A 20,638-nucleotide genomic window follows, 5' to 3' on the forward strand; every position below is an offset into this window, starting at 1 on the left:
ATGGTGGTCTCTAGGATAAAAAAACGAGACATCCTTATGGGCCTTGGCCGGGATGAAAGCGTCACGTAATGTAATTTCGTGAGAGTAGGTCTCATGCTTTGGATCTTGGTTGTTGCCTTGATCGTGTTGGTTTGTAACACTCTAAAACTTCTTCTCTATCTATAAAAATGGTAAATTTTTTGCCTCGTTTAATAAAATCAAAATTTTATTTAAATTCAGATATATCTATAGACTAGAGATTGTTAGATATATCTAAACTGAAACATACTTGCGATAACCTTATATGGACAAAGGTTAATACATAAATAATATCTTTTTTTTGCGAAGAATGCATAAATAATAACTATCGCGTCTATGAATCGGAGAAATCCTGCGCCTCATCTTGGCCTCTGTTTAAAATAGCCGGCTATAGCCTGGCTATAGCCTTTCGCGAGGCCTGTGGCTATAGCTAGAGGCTTTAGAGGCTATAACAGAAATAGCCGCTAATAGCCCGGCTAAGGCTATTTAGCCTTAATTTAGCCTCATAGCCGCTAACTTCCCGCCCAATGAGCCCAAAATTTTGGACCAAAAGTTTCAGTCGACCGGCCCATTTGCTTGGCGAAATAGCCACCAAGCTCTAGTTACGTAATTATGGGCATAACTATGTCCTAAACTACGTGATGATGTTGTAATATTTGGGCAAAACTATGTATTTAACTATGTGTGAACTATTATGTGTATCTCCTATGTGAAGATGTTATTATGTTATTAATTTGTGAATTATTGATATATATATATGAATATATGATGCTCAATTTGTTTTATTATTTATCAAATCCGCTATATGGCTAGCTATAGCCCGCTATAGCCCGGCTATAGCCTTTCATAGCTTCAAAAAAAAATCGCGGCTATCGGCTATAGCCGGCTATTTTAACCAGAGATCTTGGCACTACAAAATTCTTGATACAAGCTAGCAGTAGAAATTTAAATGGCCACGGGGTGTGCACCGTGGGCGGTGTTTTTGCTATGGATGGTCAAAAGGAACTGGATGATTGGCGCGGTCGAAAGTCGAAACGCTACTGTCTTTGAACGACTTTCGCTCGAATACTAGGCACTACCCGCCAGAGTTTGCACAGTTTGGCCGGCTCATCTAGAATGGACAAATTCCACCACAGCTACTTTTCATCGTTTTGGTCGCCTGGCAACTCTACTCGTGCCGATCGATCGAGCTGTGGCTGTACTTGTAACCACACTTACACGCAGCCACCAGCACGCCTATAAATAGAGCATCCCCGCCATTGGAGTGGAGCCATGAGTAGCTAGCTGCAAGGACAGGAAGACGCACGCATTCATCCTAATTAAGTTCCCAACCACCATGGATTTCTCCAGAGCCTTGGCCGTGTTCCTGTGTGTGATCCTGGCCTCGCTCGCGTTCGTCGCGCAGAACGCGCTTGCCGGCCGTGGTATGTATCAACTCTCAGTTCTCTCACTCTTTCTTTGATATTAGAAATTGGAGGATCTTTCAGTTCCTATTACAAATTGGTAGCTCGATCTGATGAGGATTCTATATACACTGCGTGGTTGCAGGTGGCTATAACTCTGTCTCGGGTGATTCTGCTGGTAATTATGGCTATCCCGTGCCACCAAAAACGCATCATCCTTAGGCACTGGGCAACGATTTACGATGCTTCAAAGTATGTACGGGAAGGAAGTACGGCGAGCATGTATAAATAAATAAATTAGTGCCGCGCATGCACTCAGCAGTTGATATATAGTAAATTTCCCTTTTCCGAATAAACGCCACAGGGAGGGGGCGCCGTGTGCGCGCTTTCCGTGTGGGTCGTCTAAAGTTGCCAAACTACTAGTATTGTACTTGTACCCGGACGTCGAACATTTAGTTTGGGCACTATACTATTGTACTTCAATGAAAAGCGCAAGGAGAAGTAATCCGTGTTGTACAAATCTGTACACTTACGTGTTTTGTGCTCTCTCTCGCATAATTATATATGTGTTTCGCTTCCGCGTTGAATCTACGTACTCTTGCGCACTGATACGACAATCACGTCATTTTAGTTTTGTAATTTTGGATTTTTACTTCTTAATTAGTTCTTACCACCAAATTAAGCAACTTTGTCATCGGTGTCGAATTAAGCAGCTTCGTTCTTGGTAATATTCGCGGGTCATCAGAGACCCTCTATCGGATTGGTTTTGCTTCAGTGTTCCCTCGCCCCACCTCCAAACTTTGGCACATGGACCGCTAAATCTCCCAATGCCCCTTCGTTAGGAGGCACTGGGCTAGCTTACCACTTCAACTTTGATGGTGGAGATGGGACACCGAAACACATCTCTATAGATATTTTTGGTGGTGAAGACATCATCACATTACCTATCTTTTCACCGCAAAGAGTTATTGTTCCTGTCTGTAAGTTATTCATCTACTTTCTTACTAGAAGGTAATTAGTAGTTTAACAAATTATCTTGTTCAGATAAAAAAAAATACAGCAAGATGTATCTTACGTTGCAATTCATGCATCGTAGATGCTAGACAACCGACACTAGACAACAACGTAAATTGGCTAGACAATTGGATGCATGCAAATTCTGGAGCAACAACTAAACAATCTTGTTCAATGACAAGAAAGTAAAAGTAACTTTTCTTAAGCAGGTGTGACACCTAGTTAAAAAAAATTGTAACGGAAGTTGTATCCAACTCATCAACCCATCGAGTGACACAACCACAAACTAAAGTTCACCTCTACCCTATATAAACTAAGAAATAAACAAGTTGTTCAATTTTTTTATATTGTTCTTTTGGTTGCATGAGCATATGCACCCAAGAGATCAAAATTGCATTTCGACGAAGTACTGAAACATAAAATGTAAATAAAGTAAATAGAAGGGCACATCCATCTACGTCATGTGCGACAAGGCCCCAAAATGGCCATAGTCATAGACATAGCTTGATTGGCGACAATTTTATACTGTTTTCCATATTTGATCTTGTTATTATGAGTGAGTAGTACTCACGGGATTCGGGTTGAGGATTAACCTCGCATCAATTATGTACATCTAATTATATGGGAATATTGTGTGGTATTTTCATAGGAGATTTGTATTTGTATCATTGTCACTTACCTAAATCTGGGGACTTGTCAAGACCTTGAGGATTGATCAAGGTTCGAGGTGCGATATGTGGTAAACGGCGTCTACGTGTGAAACCCAGTCAATATTCATTTAGTGATCCACTTGAGAATAACAATAAATCTTCTATCACAATGCTTTTGGTCTGTATTTTACTTAATAGTCATTCATATCCCGGTACTTCGTGGTACAACGGTTGGACCAAAAGGTTGCATGATATCCCTGTGGCACGCATGGGTTATAGTATTTACGGAAGTGCTTCCCACAAATCATATCTATGTAAATCATTTACACGTCAATGTGCTTAACTTTATCTTTATTTCATATGTATGTATAGTTGCAGGTGAAACTTACTTCCTGGCCTATCTCCATCCATCGGCACAACCCAAGATACAAAGTAAATTGGAAAGATCTGGTAAATGATGACCCACAAGTATAGGGGATCGCAACAGTCTTCGAGGGAAGTATTACCCAATTTATTGATTCGACACAAGGGGAGACAAAGAATACTTGAAAGCCTTAACAGCGGAGTTGTCAATTCAGCTGCACCTGGAAACAGACTTGCTCGCAAGAGTTTATCAGTAGTAACAGTTTTATAGCAGTAACAGTAGTGAAATAACAGCAGCAGAGTAACAAAGACAGCAGTAGTGATTTTAGTAAACAGCAGGATTAAAATACTGTAGGCACGGGGACGGATGACGGGCGTTGCATGGATGAGAGAAACTCATGTAACAATCATAGCAGGGCATTTGCAGATAATAATAAAACGGTATCCAAGTACTAATCAATCAATAGGCATGTGTTCCAATTATAGTCGTACGTGCTCGCAATGATAAACTTGCACAACATCTTTTGTCCTACCAGCCGGTGGCAGCCGGGCCTCAAGGGAAACTACTGGATATTAAGGTACTCCTTTTAATAGAGTACCGGAGCAAATCATTAACACTCCGTGAACACATGTGATCCTCACATCACTACCATCCCCTCCGGTTGTCCCGATTTCTGTCACTTCGGGGCCATTGGTTCCGGACAGCGATATGTGTATACAACTTGCGGGTAAGACCATAAACAATGAATATCATGATGAAACAATAACATGTTCAGATCTGAGATCATGGCACTCGGGCCCTAGTGACAAGCATTAAGCATAACAAGTTGCAACAATATCATAAAAGTACCATCTACGGACACTAGGCACTATGCCCTAACAATCTTATGCTATTACATGACCAATCTCATCCAATCCCTACCATCCCCTTCGGCCTACAGCGGGGGAATTACTCACACATGGATGGGGGAAACATTGCTGGTTGATGGAGAGGCGTTGGCGGTGATGGCGGTGATGATCTCCTCCAATTCCCCGTCCCGGCGGAGTGCCGAACGGAGACTTCGGCTCCCGCGACGGAGTTTCGCGATGTGGCGGCGTTCCGGAGGGTTTACGGCGACTTCGACTTCTCTCCGTGCGTTTTTAGGTCGAGGCGAATAAGTAGTCCGAAGGGGGCGTCGGAGGCCGGCCGAGGGGCCACACCACATGGCCGCGCGGGCCCCCCCTGGGCCGCGCCGCCATGTGGTGTGGGGCCCTCGGGCCTCCACTTCAATTGTCCTTCTGGCTCCGTCATTATTCTGGGAAAATAGGCCCTTTCGTCAAAATCCCGAGGTTTTTCCTGAAAGTTGGATTTCTGCACAAAAACGAGACACCGAACAGTTCTGCTGAAAACAGCGTTAGTCCGTGTTAGTTGCATCCAAAATACACAAATTAGAAGCAAAACAATAGCAAAAGTGTTCGGGAAAGTAGATACGTTTTGGACGTATCAACTCCCCCCAAGTTTAGCTTATTGCTTGTCCTCAAGCAATTCAGTTAACAACTGAGCGATAAAAGGACTTTCACGAACACATTTGCTCATATGATGTATATATTCTCATGATATGGCTAATACTTGAGCAGTTCATAATAAGGTACATGCAAATAAGATCATCTAACAGCTATGTCAATCATGAAGAGGTACCAACAATTAATAATAAGCATCATGAGTCATGTATATAAGCAGGATTGCAATGTTCATAAGAGAGTATGATAAAGTGGTATCTCGCTTGCCTGTATTTGATTGGCGAAACATAAATGCCCGGGCACCTCTGGAGTTCATAGAAAGACTAGAAGTAGTGATTGTCAAAGATAAAAGCATCAAAGTTATACCACAATCAATCATATTTTGAGACAAGCATATTATACTAAGAATGACGAGTTGTGCTCTCAAGAAAGTGCTCAAAGAAATAATGGAGACACAACATAAAAGTAAAAGATTGACCCTTCGCAGAGGGAAGCAGGGATTAACATGCGCTAGAGCTTTTCATTTGTAAAGTAGGAGTAAAATTATTTTGAGAGGTGTTTGTTGTTGTCAACGAATGGTAATGGGTACACCAACTACCTCGCCAACCGGACTTTCAAGAGCGGCTCCCATGAATTATTTGCATGTTTATGTGGCACTCCTTCCAACCTTTCTTACACAAACCATGGCTAACCGAATCCTCGGTGCCTGCCAACAATCACATACCATGAAGGAGTGCCTTTTTATTTTAGTTTTATTATGATGATGACACTCCCCCCAACCTTTGCTTACACAAGCCATGGCTAACCGAATCCTTCGGGTGCCGTCCAACAATCACAAACCATGGAGGAGTGTCTATTTAAGTTAATTAATTCGGGTCTGGGAATCCCATTGCCAGCTCTTTTTGCAAAATTATTGGATAAGCGGATGTGCCACTATTCCATATGAGAGTCCGTCAAAAGTAAATGACAAGGTTGAAAGCTAAACACCACATACTTCCTCATGAGCTATGAAACATTAACACAAATTAAGAAGCATTTTGAAGGTTTTAAAGGTAGCGCATGAGAATTTACTTGGAATGGTTTGAAATGCCATGCATAGGTATTTATGGTGGACACTCGGAATAACTTGGTTTTCATGTGTTTGGAGGCACGAGCAGCGTTCCCGCTCGGTACAAGTGAAGGCTAGCAAAAGACTAGGGAGCGACAAATCAAGAGAGCAATGAATCGTCATAATCATGCTTGCGGCAAAATAAATTAACCGAGGCATAAAAGTGATACAAGAACTCGAAGCAATGTAAATCATTGAGGCTTAATTGACTTTTGTTCAGTCATATGCATGCGTGAGCATGTGCCAAGTCGATATAAATGAATTATTCAGAGGAGGATACCACAATGCCATACTTACTTATGAATAAAACAATGCAAGCAAACATCCATGACATGCTACTCATATTAATAGATTGGAGCTAATCATGAGAGATCATGAACTACTAGACTTTCTTAAATAACATATACCTCACATGAACCAACTAAGCATGCTCACATGGATGAGTATATGTACAAAAATGAAAACAAATAGAGTTCATACCAGCCTCTCACCACAATCAGATTGTCGTAGATCGTCATTATTGCCTTTCACTTGTGTAGCTTGGATAATATGAAATGAAAACCACGCTCCAGCCACCGAAGACCATTGAACTCAAGATGAACTTTACAAACCAAAGAAGAACAGCAAATATTTTTGGTGTTTTCGAATTTAAGAACAAGAACGAAAGGAAACAAGCGAACAAAGCAAAATCTTTTTGGGTTTTCTTATGGCAAACTAGCAATAGCAAATAAAGTGAAACAAATGCAAGAATCCAAGATAAGCAAATGGTGAAGAGAAACAACAGAAATATTTTTGGTCTTTTTGTGTTTTGGGAAAGAAACAAAGTGGAAACAAGAAATAGCAAACTAAAAAGAAACACAGAAAAGCGAAATGGCAGAAATCTGCCAAAACCTGACAGCAGTACAGAAATCGATTTTTACAAAAATCTTACGTTGCTCAGTTCAAAAAGTGTTCAACTAATGAAAGTTAGATAACGTTCTGGCTGTGCGCACGAATTTTTACGGTAACAGCCCAGAATCTGTTTTCAGGCAGCACTTCCCCAAATATCATCTTCCTCTCATTAGAAAACCACTCAAAGAGACTAAACAAGTATATACAAGTATCCAACAATCATAATATGCAAAGAATGAGTGATGCCGGTATACCTCCCCCCAAGCTTAGGCTTTTGGCCTAAGTGGAGTTCAATCCCATCGATCCCATGAAGTAGCGCCTCCGTAGTATGACGAAGATGGATCGTATTCCGGGTAGGTGCTAGAAGATGCACCGGGATGTGTGACGGTGTAATCATAGGAAGGCTCGACATCCTCGGAGTCATGCTGCTGGTGGAAATCTTGTATCTTCATATGTTCATCCACCTCCTCCTTAGTGCACGACCATGATTGCCTCGTCAATACCGAGCAAACCTGGTTGGGGAAGAGGAATTTCTTTCTCATCCCCGTCGGAAAACAACATTCTATAGACCATATTATCTAAAGTAGAATCAGTAGTCACAAAATGATGACTCTTCATAGCAGCAATATCAAGTCTCCTAGGGGCCAATGGAACATCATTAGGATCAATAGGAAGATTTAGATATGTTAAAACGCGCAGTGCAATAGTTCCTCCAAAAATAGGTCCCCTGGTAGTCAGGCGGCGAGCAATAAGAGCACCAAGGTGATAAGATGTTTGACCAGTAAGTGCAATATTCAGGAAAGCAAGATGGTAGCTAGAGATATTACTAGTGTTCTCCCTACCAAGAATGCTAGTAGCAATGTAGTATGCAAAATACTTAATGGCGGGGAGTTGAATGTTCCTTATCTTGCCCCGCTGAATGGTGCGACAATCATCATCGGTAATCCCTCGATAGAGCTCCAACAAGTCCCGGGGGTTGTCATCAATCCTACTTGATGTACCTGCAGGGACAATATCCAACGCAAGACAAAAATCCTTCAATTGCATAGTAACAGGATTACCATAAATCCTGAATGCAACCGTTGGCTCATATTGTTTGTTGTTGAACTGGAAACTCTCGACGAAAATTTTTGTGAGCATATAGTATTGCTCCCTTTCATCTCCCATATAGGTGGTTAACCCTGCCCTGTTGACGAGGGTTAAGAAATCCTCCAATATCCCTGCATTCCTTAGAAAATCATAGCATGGGAAAGTCGAAGCATTAGGAGGCCCGTTGTCCTCTTCGGGTGCGAAGCTAGGCGCGATGATGTCCTCGTTGTACGACCGCCTAATTTGGGTGGCGGTCCTAGAAGGCCTCCCGGTGCTGGTTGTTCCCTTCTTGAACAATTCTCCAAATTTGAACTTCTTCATTTTCTGAAATTTTTAACAAACAATATAAAACTTGATTTGGTGACATATAATTGAGGGAAACTACCATAGGAACTTGCTAGAGTACTAATCATGCATCAAAACTAATTTCTACCAATTAGAACAAGCATGCAAGCTCACCAAACATGTCACCTATAGCAGCAAAATATTCAAGATATACTCAACCAAACAAAATTCTACTTGGATGGGTGGAGGAGTCACATACCAAGGAGCAAATGTGCCAAATTTCAGCAGGAAATCCGGGCTGAGCAAAGAGATCGAGAAATCTGGAGTTCTTGAGCAAAAACGCGAGTGAGAGGAATTTGGTACGAGTTTTTTCGGGAGAGAGAAGGTGCTTGGGAGGAAGAGATGGCAAAGTGGGGCAAGGAGGGGCCACACCACATGGTGGCGCGGCCACCTCCTTGGCCGCGCCGGCCTGTGGTTTGGCGCCCTCTGGTGCCCCACGGGTCATCCTCTGGTGCTCCCAGGTGCCTCGTCGAAAAATAGGACCAACGGTATAATTTTCGCGAATTTTTGAAAACTTTGAAAAATGCACATTTTCTGGGTATTAAGTTTATTATTACTGGCCAGGAATTTTTTTTGAAATCTCAAATCAACTAAGAAACTTTGCAAATTAAAAATGCTACAGCAACTAAAGCAAGTGGAGAAAGAAAGAGATGTTGTTTACCTCCTCTATGCATATAAAAGGTATTTGTTAACAAGGTTGATCAAGTCTTGCCACCAAATAAATTTTACATAACATATGAAGAAATAAACCTCAAATCAATCATGTTACCTTGAATTGTATTGATATGGATCCAATCACAAGAGTTTGATATTCTTCTTTAGGCTCATATATAGGACAATCAATAGTTCCCACTTTGATAGTTCTCACATGAGAAGTAGTATTAACTCCGCACGCTTTTTCAATCCTCTTGGGGAAATAGACGGTGTGTTCCTTATCATCAACATTGAAAGTAACCTTTCCTTTATTGCAATCAATAACAGCCCCTGCGGTGTTAAGAAAAGGTCTCCCAAGAATAATAGACATATTATCGTCTTCAGGCATTTCCAACACAACAAAATCAGTTAAATTCAAGCAGTTATTAGTAACTTGAACAGGAACATCCTCACATATACCAACAGGAATAGCAGTAGATTTATCAGCCATTTGCAAAGATATATCAGTAGGTATCAACTTATCTAAGTAAAGTCTCTTATAAAGAGAAAAAGGCATAACACTAACACCGGCTCCCAAGTCACATAGAGCAGTTTTAACATAATTATTCTTAATAGAACAAGAAATAGTAGGTATACCTGGGTTGCCCAACTTCTTTGGAACTTTACCATTGAAAGAGTAATTAGCAAGCATAGTGGAAATTTCCTCATTGGGGATTTTCCTTTTGTTAGTAACAATATCTTTCATATACTTTGAATAAGGAGGCAATTTAATAGCATCAGTCAAAGGAATTTGCAAGAATAAAGGTTTCATCCAATCACGAAATTTATTATAGTGTTCTTCTTCCTTTGATTTTAGTTTCTTAGCGGGAAAAGGCATTTGCTTTTGCACCCAAGGTTCTCTTTCATTACCATGTTTCTCAGCAATAAAATCTTCTTTAGTATACTTTTTATTTTTAGCATGCTTTTCGGGTTCTTCTTCAACCTCTTCTTTATCGGGAGTATCATTCTTATCATTATCTTTATCATGTTCATTACCACTTTCAGTTTCAGCATCAGAAATAGAAATACTATTAGGATCATTAGCAGGTTCGAGAGGATTCTACAACATTTTTATGTTTCTTCTTCTTTTTCTTAGAATGAGCTCTAGGTTCAATGCGTTGAGAATCTTGTTCAATTCTTTTGGGATGCCCTTCGGGATATAGAGGATCCTGGGTAGAGACACCACCTCTAGTTGTTACTTCATAAGCATGTTTTTCTTTAGCATTATTTCCTAACAAGTCATTTTGCACTTTAGTGAGTTGATCAATTTGAGTTTGAATCATATGAAAATGTTTAACAAGCATCTTAACATCATTGGAGGTTCTCTCCACAATATCATGCAATTGACTAATAGCTTGAGAATTTTCCATTAGATGATTCTCTACTCTCATATTAAAATTTTCTTGCTTAACAATATAATTATCAAACTCATCTAAGCATTGCGCAGGAGGTTTTGAATACGGAATATCTTCCCTAGTAAAGCGTTGAAGGGAATTTACCTCAATCATGGATGAAGGGGAATTATCTCACATATATCTTCTATTGGAGGTAGATTCTTCACATCTTCAGATTTAATACCTTTCTCTTTGAGAGACTTCTTGGCTTCCCTCATATCTTCATCATTCAATTTAATTAAACCCCTCTTCTTCACTATTGGCGTTGGAGTTGGTTCAGGTGTATTCCAATCATCATAATTCCGGCCTATTTTAGCCAATAATTCTTCAGCGTCGTCTGGAGTTCTTTTCCTGAAAACACAACCAGCACAACTATCCAGGTATGCCCTAGACTCAATGGTTAGTCCACTATAAAATATATCAAGTAAATCATGCTTTTCTAAATCATGGTCAGGCAGAGCTCTAATAAGAGAGCAAAATCTCGCCCAAGCCTCAGGCAATTTCTCTTCATCTCCTTGATCAAAATTATAAACTCTCCGCAAAGCAGCATGTTGAGCACTAGCAGGAAAGTATTTCCGAAAGAAAACGACAAGCAATTCTTTTGGACTTTTAATAGAACTAGGTGGCAAACTATTATACCAAGTTTTAGCGTCATCCTTTAATGAGAATGGAAAGATTTTAGCAACAAAGTAAGTACGCTTCTTAACATCATCGGAAAACAAGCTACTCAAAGTAGATAACTCGATCATGTGTTCAACGAGCACTTTCTTTTCAAGTACCACAAAAAGGTGTTTTCTCAACAATAGCTATATGAGATAGATCAAGAGAAAAATCATAATCTTTATCCCTAATGTTTATAGGAGATGTGGCAAATTTAGGATCGGGAGACAGTTTATATCTAACGAGTATGTTACTGCAAGCAACTTTTTAATTTTTCTTGCATCAGTAGTAGCATGGCATTTTTCAATAAAATCATCATCAAGTTCCACATAATCTTCATCAAGATCATCACTAGAGTATTCAAGTTCAGGTGAATTAACAGGTGTAGTAGCATCAGGAGTTTCAGTATTTTCAATTTGTCTAGACCTAGCAATTTTAGCATCTAGAAAAGTTCCCAATGAACCACTATCATCAAGCACAGCAGAAATATTATCAATATTATGAGAGTTTTCAGATTCAGCAGAAGTACCAGCATTTGAAGCATGTGGCGGTGAAACAAGTTTATCAATCACAGATGGTGAATCAAGAGCAGCGGATGTATTCAGAGTTGTACCTTTTCTTGTAGTGGATGGTAATATGGCGACCTTAGTATCACGAGTTTTACCCATGATGGAGAATTTGCAGCGAACAATATTAATCCAAGTGAACTTCCAAATAAAGCTATTCTCCCCGGCAACGGCGTCAGAAAATAGTCTTGATGACCCACAAGTATAGGGGATCGCAACAGTCTTCGAGGGAAGTATTACCCAATTTATTGATTCGACACAAGGGGAGACAAAGAATACTTGAAAGCCTTAACAGCGGAGTTGTCAATTCAGCTGCACACTGGAAACAGACTTGCTCGCAAGAGTTTATCGAGTAGTAACACTTTTATAGCGGTAGCGGTAGTGAAATAACAGACAGAGAGTAACAAAGACAGCAGTAGTGATTTTAGTAAACAGCAGGATTAAAATACTGTAGGCACGGGGACGGATGATGGGCGTTGCATGGATGAGAGAAACTCATGTAACAATCATAGCAGGGCATATGCAGATAATAATAAAACGGTATCCAAGTACTAATCAATCAATAGGCATGTGTTCCAATTATAGTCGTACGTGCTCGCAATGAGAAACTTGCACAACATCTTTTGTCCTACCAGCCGGTGACAGCCGGGCCTCAAGGAAACTACTCGGATATTAAGGTACTCCTTTTAATAGAGTACCGGAGCAAAGCATTAACACTCCGTGAACACATGTGATCCTCACATCACTACCATCCCCTCCGGTTGTCCCGATTTCTGTCACTTCGGGGCCATTGGTTCCGGACAGCGATATGTGTATACAACTTGCAGGTAAGACCATAAACAATGAATATCATGATGAAACAATAACATGTTCAGATCTGAGATCATGGCACTCGGGCCCTAGTGACAAGCATTAAGCATAACAAGTTGCAACAATATCATAAAAGTACCATCTACGGACACTAGGCACTATGCCCTAACAATCTTATGCTATTACATGACCAATCTCATCCAATCCCTACCATCCCCTTCGGCCTACAGCGGGGGAATTACTCACACATGGATGGGGGAAACATTGCTGGTTGATGGAGAGGCGTTGGCGGTGATGGCGGTGATGATCTCCTCCAATTCCCCGTCCGGCGGAGTGCCGAACGGAGACTTCGGCTCCCGCGACGGAGTTTCGCGATGTGGCGGCGTTCGGAGGGTTTACGGCGACTTCGACTTCTCTCCGTGCGTTTTTAGGTCGAGGCGAATAAGTAGTCCGAAGGGGGCGTCGGAGGCCGGCCGAGGGGCCACACCACATGGCCGCGCGGGCCCCCCCTGGGCCGCGCCGCCATGTGGTGTGGGGCCCTCGGGCCTCCACTTCAATTGTCCTTCTGGCTCCGTCATTATTCTGGGAAAATAGGCCCTTTCGTCAAAATCCCGAGGTTTTTCCTGAAAGTTGGATTTCTGCACAAAAACGAGACACCAGAACAGTTCTGCTGAAAACAGCGTTAGTCCGTGTTAGTTGCATCCAAAATACACAAATTAGAAGCAAAACAATAGCAAAAGTGTTCGGAAAAGTAGATACGTTTTGGACGTATCAGTAAACGTAAGGTAAAACAAAGTAGCAAGTCTTATAGACGTTCCTTAACCATCAGCAAGTGTTTCTAGTGTTCGATAAACCTAGGTCTTCTAGGGAAAAAACTACTATACTGCATCCGTAATCCGGATCGAAGGTATCACTATGGTCATGCCCGCCCGTACGGCCTAACCGTGTGAGGTTTTGGTGGTTCCGACTCATCAAACCAAATATAAAATGTGAAGGGAGCCGAGGCGTCAATTGAACACACGAAGAGAAAAACCTTATTCCGCTGCCATAATCAGATCCCGTCTCCACTGAAGCCTCGACGTCGCCGCCATTGAATTCATCGCATCATCTTCATCCTCTCGCCATCTACTTGTAATCTTGATTTGTTCACAATTGGTGGTAGTGTAAGACTAATCATCATTCATCTCTTTGAGATTTATTGTACAATGTTTACTATTGTTGGTCCAAATATGTTTGAGTAGTCTACTTGGGCTATGGTTGAGGCATAGCTTCGGAGCATCATGTGCATCTAATAACTCAAGGGGTATTGTGCAATATGGGAGTAGAGATTTGTTTCAAGTCTTCAATCTTTTTATCTCGATCTTAAAGGTTTGATAGGTACCCGAACTAGAGAGATTGGTAAGGCATTAAGGTTTGAGTAGAGTTAGTTACATGATTGAGGCCATGCTCAAGTGAATTTATTCATGGTTTGATAGTGTTGTTATCATCTAGGGATTAACGGTAATGTGATCAAACTTAAGGCTATTATCTAATTTATCTTAATACCACGACTCCACTTGTTGCGTTGGAACTCTGGGTGGATAATTGATCCGCAAAGACTGAGCATGTGTTATTATGGTGCACATAAGGACGCATCACCCACATTATGTTGCATGTTTACCTTGTATAACATATTGTTACATGTGAGCTTTATTATATCTTTTAAATCTTATCTACTAACACACAGCTGCAGGTGAAACCTTAAGCCCAAGCCTATCTCCAACCATCGATACACAACCAAGAACAATTGGTCCGATAAGAGAAGCGTTAGACGACAACTAGAAGTCTCACATGAGTGATCTTACATCAGAAGCGATCTTCGCATGGATTTGAGAACCTATGGTCTCTAGGGAAAAAGCTTTATTACTAGAACATGTAATCCAGATCGAAGGTACCACAACGGTGAAGCGGGTCACATCGGGAAGCTAGATATTTGGCTCATCAGCATCCCAACAGACTTCTTTACACATGCTAGGCCTACCTGCCGGTTTTGGGTGGGTTGCTGCACTCCGAAGCGCGGTCTAGGGCTGAACTTTGACGCAAGGGCCCCGCGCGGTCTACCCCTTTGGAATTCTCTAGAGGACTATTGTCCAATGGGATTTTCTCTTGGTTTGTGTTTGTTTAGCTCATAGGAACATGTAAAGAAATGGTTGGGCATAAGATCTCGCAAGATTCCCTCTGGTGGACCTGACGTCGGTGTTTCCCCCTTTTTGTCCAGCACCTTCCTAAGCATCCCAACCCACCTTTTGCACATTATAGGCCTACATGAGGTCTTTGGATGGGTAATGACACTCTGAAACATGATTTGGGGCGAAAACCTTGTCGCAGGACCCTGCGCGGTCTACCCCTCCGAAGTTCTCCGAACGATGGCCAATCAGTGGGATTTTCTCTTGGTTTGGTTTTGGTTATCTCTTAGGAAGATGCAAAGCTATGGTTGAGCCCAAGATATCGCAAGATTCTCTCTAGTGGACCCGACGTGGAGGTTCGCGATGCACGTCGGTCATGCGGGTCACACTGGGGACCTAGCTCCTGGGTTTTTCGGAATCCCGCCACACTTCTATGCACCCCTAGGATCACCTGAAGATTTCAGGTGGGTTACGACACTCTTAAGGGCGGTTTGAGAAAAAAAACCTGCCGTAGGGCCCGCATGGTCTACCCTCGAGAATTCTCCGAAGGTTTTGTGGCCAATGGTATTTTAACTTGGTTTCTATTTTGTTAGCTCAAAGGAATATGGAAAGTAATGGTTGAGCCCAAGATCTCGCAAGATTCTCTTTGGTGGACCCGGCGTGGGGGTTTCCCCTTTATGTCGAGAACCTTCCTAGGTAGCAGCGCACGTCAGCCAAGTGGGTAACACTAGGGAGGTAGCTCCCAACACACTTCTATGAACATGCTAGGACCACCTGTTGGTTTTGGGTGGGTTAGGACACTCTAAAGCATGGTTTGGGGCAAAGACCCTGCCATATGGGCCCCAAGCAGTCTACCCCTCTAGAAGTCTCCGAACGACGGTTGGCCAATAGTCGTTTATCTTGGTTTTTGTTTGGTTAGCACATAGGAAAATGGGAAGCAATGGTTCAGCCCAAGATCTCGCGGGATTCCCTCCGGTAGACTCGACATGGGGGTCTTTCAGTCTAGGACCTTCCTAGGTGGCAATGCATGCTAGTGAAGCGGGTGACACCAGGGAGCTGGCTCTTGGGTTCCTCGGCATCCCAACAAACTTTTATGCAGCCCCTAGGCCCACCTGCAGGGTTGTGGCACTCCGAAGCGCAGTTTGGGACGAAAATCCTGTCTCTGGGGCCCCATGTAGTCTACCCCTCCAGACTGCGCTCGGAGTGCCGGGACATAGTACAAACTTAATAAATAATAAAGAAAAGGTGAAAATAATAGAAATCAACATTTATATAATACAAGCCTTAATAAAGAAATACATAAAAGTGAACAAGGAGAACAATGTGAAAAAGGCTCTTACAAAGGGTGTCTTTGCCGAGTGTTTTGTTCCATACACACCACAAAGGTGCGTCGGTGGGAAGCTCCACGCGAGGCGAAAACGGCAAAAACGTCAGATGCACATGAAAAATAAGGAGTCGACGTTCCCCTAAACCTTTGTGAGTGCTCATCAGAGGATGCTTGGTAGAGGCCTGCAATTATAAAGGCTCTGTTACTGGTGGCCACCAAGGCCACGTGTCGCAAATTCGTTTGCTGTAAGTAATGTCTTTGTCGTGTGTTCTTTTTTTTGCAAAAATTCCACCGATTCATTAATAATAATCAACAATAGTACAAAGATTTCTAAAAGTAATAAAAATTACAAATAGGTCGTTGGACCACCTAGCAATGACTACAGGCACTAGCACGAGCCGAAGGCGCGCTACCGTTCTCGCCCCTCCATCACCGGAGCCAGGACCTTTGCCATGTGTTTTGTGTGTTTCTTCCGTGCTAGTTTCTTTGTTGTGTGTTTTATCTGCTCGTTGCCATGCTTGAATGTTTTGTCGTTTGTTTTACCCTCCCAATTCGGTACAGATTGTGAGAAGCAACCTGCACTTGGATGGTTAGGAGGGCAGTAGCACCTCCAGCCCACCAGAGTTTAAAATTCTAGATTTGACACTTTGGTGTCTCATTAAAAGGCCGAATATTTTTCAGTGGGAGGCGACGTTTCCGTCGATAGCAGGCATCCGTGGTGAATTCGTGAATCTCAAGATCCGCCGAATCAATTTTTTGAACTCAGTTTTTTAAAGATGCTCATTAAGATAGGATGTGTGTGTGTGCGTTTATATGGGAATCGGCACAGATTGTCTTCGACTCTTTGCCATGTTCCACACCAGATTGGACACGGCAAAGACAACGGAACACGGCTCGGCTCGTGTTCTGGTAGTGTATACTAAAAACTCACTGCTCCATTATCAACTGAATTATACTCATTGGGACAGAATACTATATCAACATGATAGAAGAAACATGAATTATTACTCCTGCCGTCCTGCGAGCTAGCTCGAAGGGTCAAGAACGTGGCCGGCGAAAACCACCGCGCCGGACACCTCCTCCACAATATAAAACGCGAACGGGTGGTCGGCGATGAACCTCATCGGCATCCTCGCGCACTGCTTCACGCGGCCACGCACGGCGGTGCAGGCCGCCGCCACGGTGCCCTCCTCGTTCACCTCCACGACCGCCTTGTGGAACACCTCGTCCAGTCGCACGTCACATACCCTCCGATCAACCAGGCCAGACAGGTCGGCATCCTCGGTGAAGGCCTCCTTCAGCCCCAAGCCTTTAAGTTCTTCGACGAGGCTGCAGAAGAATGAGAGCTTGAACTTGGGAAGAAGCACCTCGTGCACGCTGCTCCGGTTCTTAGGCACGTGGTCCAGCAGGCAGCCGCCGCCGGCAGCCAGAGCATCGACCATGGCGCGCAGCCCGTCGCGCTCGTCGGGGAGGAACACGCACATCGAGTACCTCGCGCCGTCGTCGGCGGCCTTGTAAGGGAGCTTGAGCACCTTGAAGCCGTCGTCGTAGGAGAAGAAGACCTTGCGTTCTCCCCTCCCGAGGGTCATGAAGGGGACGTCCACGGGAGCGGCACCGCCGAGGCGGTGGAACTCGAGGTCCTCGGTGAGGCCCTCGGGGAAGCGGTTCTCCCACGTGCCCTTGAAGTAGATGGCGTTGGCGAGCACGAACCTCGTCTGCTCCAGCAGGGATCCCTCCGGCAGGATCTCTGGGATGAGATTGCTCGTCGCCACCGCCACCCACCCGTTGATCTCCTCCCTGATTTTCTCTCTGTCGCCCTGCACCACACAAAAGTTACGATAACAATGGCCAAATTCACGGCGAGAAGAAAAGAAGGAGCAGGGTGCTGTTCTGACCTCGACGAAGTCGACGGCGCGTATCTCGGCCTTGTACGACTCGGCGGCGGTGTGGAGGTAGGCCGGCATGAGCTCCATGCGTTTCTGGTGGAACACGCCGTAGGCGAAGGTGACGAGCGGTCCTCCGGATCCGGTCGTGTCGGCGGCCAGGCCGCGTACGAACTCATTGACCTCGTCGGGCGACGAGGCGCCGAGCAGGGCGAGGATCTCGTCGAGGGTTTTGCCACGAGCTCCGGCAGCCACCAGGCCGAGGGTGGTGTAGATGGACAGCGGCGAGAAGGCGACGTTCTTGTCACCCTCGGCCAGCTTCTTTGACAGCCGGAGAGCGAACGCCGTCAGGCCGCCAGAGCCGAGCTCCGCCGGCGATGACGCGCGCGGCTTCTTGCTTGGCCTCGAATCCTCCTGGTCTCCCATGGTGTACGTACCTGTTCTGTCGATGCAATGAGGATAACGAGACGCCGCAGGGCCGGGGCGCGCATATATAGACGGACACAGTACAAACGTTTTATGCGCTGATATGTGCTGATATATATGGATGCTAAACCCTAATTAAAGACGTTTTGGCACCGTCCAATTTTGACTGTGAAACAGGATAGGATCCTCCGTTGGATTTCATCTAATCAATCGGATGCTCAGTCACTAATGGTACAGCAATACACAGACAAAATACAACAATGGTAATATGGTATACCAACACATGAACAGGTATATTGGTCAGAAAATACTATGGATAACAAATAATTTGATGAAATTCAAACTACCTATTAAAATAGTTTTAAACAAATTTTTGACAAATTTGGCACGTACCTTTTTTGGTGAGTAAAATTTAATATGAAATCATTTGACGAGGGGCAAGACATCTTTTTTTTAGGGCTAAAACATCTAGTACAACTACAACAATAAAAGTCACCACATGCTGTTGCTGGGCCAGGCGGGGCTGGTCTGGGCTGCTTCCTCCGCAACACATGCTGTTGTAGTTTCAGAGATTGAAACCTGATAAAGTTTGTTTGAATTTAGGGCACAAACTTGGTTCCTTCAAAATCCTTCAGCAGATACTCTCATTCGGCACCGCCAGGAGCGAGAGGAAAAGCTCACTGGGTGCCGAGCAATATAGTCTGCCCATGAATATGATGGACAAAGAGCAAAAAGAAATGATAGAGATGCTGGCTGCCATTTCATTCCCCAGAACAAAACAGAGTGATCTCTGGGACAACAAAGCATATCAGTGACAACTCCAAGCACACATGCAAAGGCTAAACCAAACATTATTGAAGTGGAATATGCATTCTGTGCAGCATTCCAGTTGTGCCTATGTACAGTACTGGTGCCAAAGAGAATTGCAATTCAGGAACTTTGGATATCAACAGTTTCGAGGCAAAGCTCAGCAGTTCCAAGTGTCTGGTAACCAGAATTTTGCATATCAGCAGATTCAGTACAACACAGTTTCCCAGCAGGAGACCATATACAGCCTAAAATTCCAAAACACGGCTACTACAAACAAACAAGAAAAGAGAACGATACATAACTAGTTCAGCCAACCACAGGGAACGGAGCAAGATAACATTGTTCTTGGATCCACGTCCGTGCATCCTTAATTTGCTAGTCCACCTTCCTCTTCTCGAGTTACGACGGTATCATGGCCCATATGCACTTCTTCACTTTTGTCATGGTTGTATATACCCCTCATCTTTATCACCTGATAGGATCAGAGGAGATAACTAGGGCAGTACACGTTTGGACTCTGAACACACCTGTCAAGTAAACGAAATAGTTGGAAGTGCATATTCAGGCTCTAGCATATATACCAGTAAACTAGTAAGATGGAATGTAATCGACAATAGGAGATTACGAATACGTATTAATAATATATGCAGGAAAAGAGCAACGGATTAAAAGTATATATATATTACCTGCAGATCGAGGTTTGTTTCTATGCTGTAAGGTTCCCTTGTGTAAAATACATGCCATCTCTTTTCAATGCATCCATCATGTGCATAAGCCTCGACATGTTGGATATGATTGAATTTGTCCCACTCAGGGCCAGATTTTCCCGCAGCCAAGCAAGCCAATAACTCAGGACTGCAGTCCAGCAGCAAATGTCTCGGCTTTATAGTTTGCAGGTACAACGGGAGTCGTTTCTCGCTGTAGAGAAGAGTCAGCACGAGTCTCCGGAGTGTAGTTACCTCGTGGAGCAACTCAAGCTTTGGGCAGTAGCTGATATGAAGATTTTGCAACTTGGGGAAATTGCAGATCCTAGTCAGGTCAGGATTGCCTTGCATATTAAGATCAACAACGGAAGCAAAGTTGTCTAGAGAATTGAGGTGCTGGATGCTCTGTATGGTCAATTTTTTCAAAACCATTGCATGGGAGGCAAGACCAGGAGGGATATGTTAGAGTTGTATAGTTCCTTTTCCGTTATTCCCCAGTGTATGAGGGGCTTACCTGCACATTGTCACACATGTACATGTACTGGCCTATGGCCCTCTGTGAATACTAGTTGCTATTCCAACATGGTATCAGAGCTTATGGTCTAGCTCTTTGCACGTTGCAACTCCGTGCTCGATCCGCGCCGCCGCCGATGATCTTTTCGGCCGCCGCTGCTCCACTCTCTTCTTCCTCTCCTGCTCTTGTCGGGATCGAGTTCTTCTCCAAATAATTTAGGCTTTTTTTCTCGTCCAAATCGGGCTCCAAATCGGAATCCAGCTGCCGCCGTTCTGCCTCCGGCCGGCTCCTGCCCGGCCCGCGCC

The 20,638-nt window shown here is 43.6% G+C and overlaps 1 long non-coding RNA gene and 1 pseudogene across 1 annotated transcript; both read right to left on the bottom strand.

Moving 5' to 3' along the window:
• Nucleotides 1-17,021: 17,021 nt before the first annotated feature.
• Nucleotides 17,022-18,305, bottom strand: LOC124665814 (annotated as a pseudogene).
• A 923-nt stretch (nt 18,306-19,228) lies between these two features.
• LOC124659084 lies at nt 19,229-20,191 on the bottom strand. Its single transcript, XR_006989440.1, has 2 exons — nt 19,802-20,191; nt 19,229-19,642 (listed from the first exon to the last, which is right to left on the bottom strand). It is a non-coding gene; the product is annotated as an uncharacterized LOC124659084 (long non-coding RNA).
• Nucleotides 20,192-20,638: the final 447 nt, after the last annotated feature.

Source organism: Lolium rigidum, chromosome 6, assembly GCF_022539505.1.
Source record: "Lolium rigidum isolate FL_2022 chromosome 6, APGP_CSIRO_Lrig_0.1, whole genome shotgun sequence".
Taxonomy (NCBI): Eukaryota; Viridiplantae; Streptophyta; class Magnoliopsida; order Poales; family Poaceae; genus Lolium; species Lolium rigidum.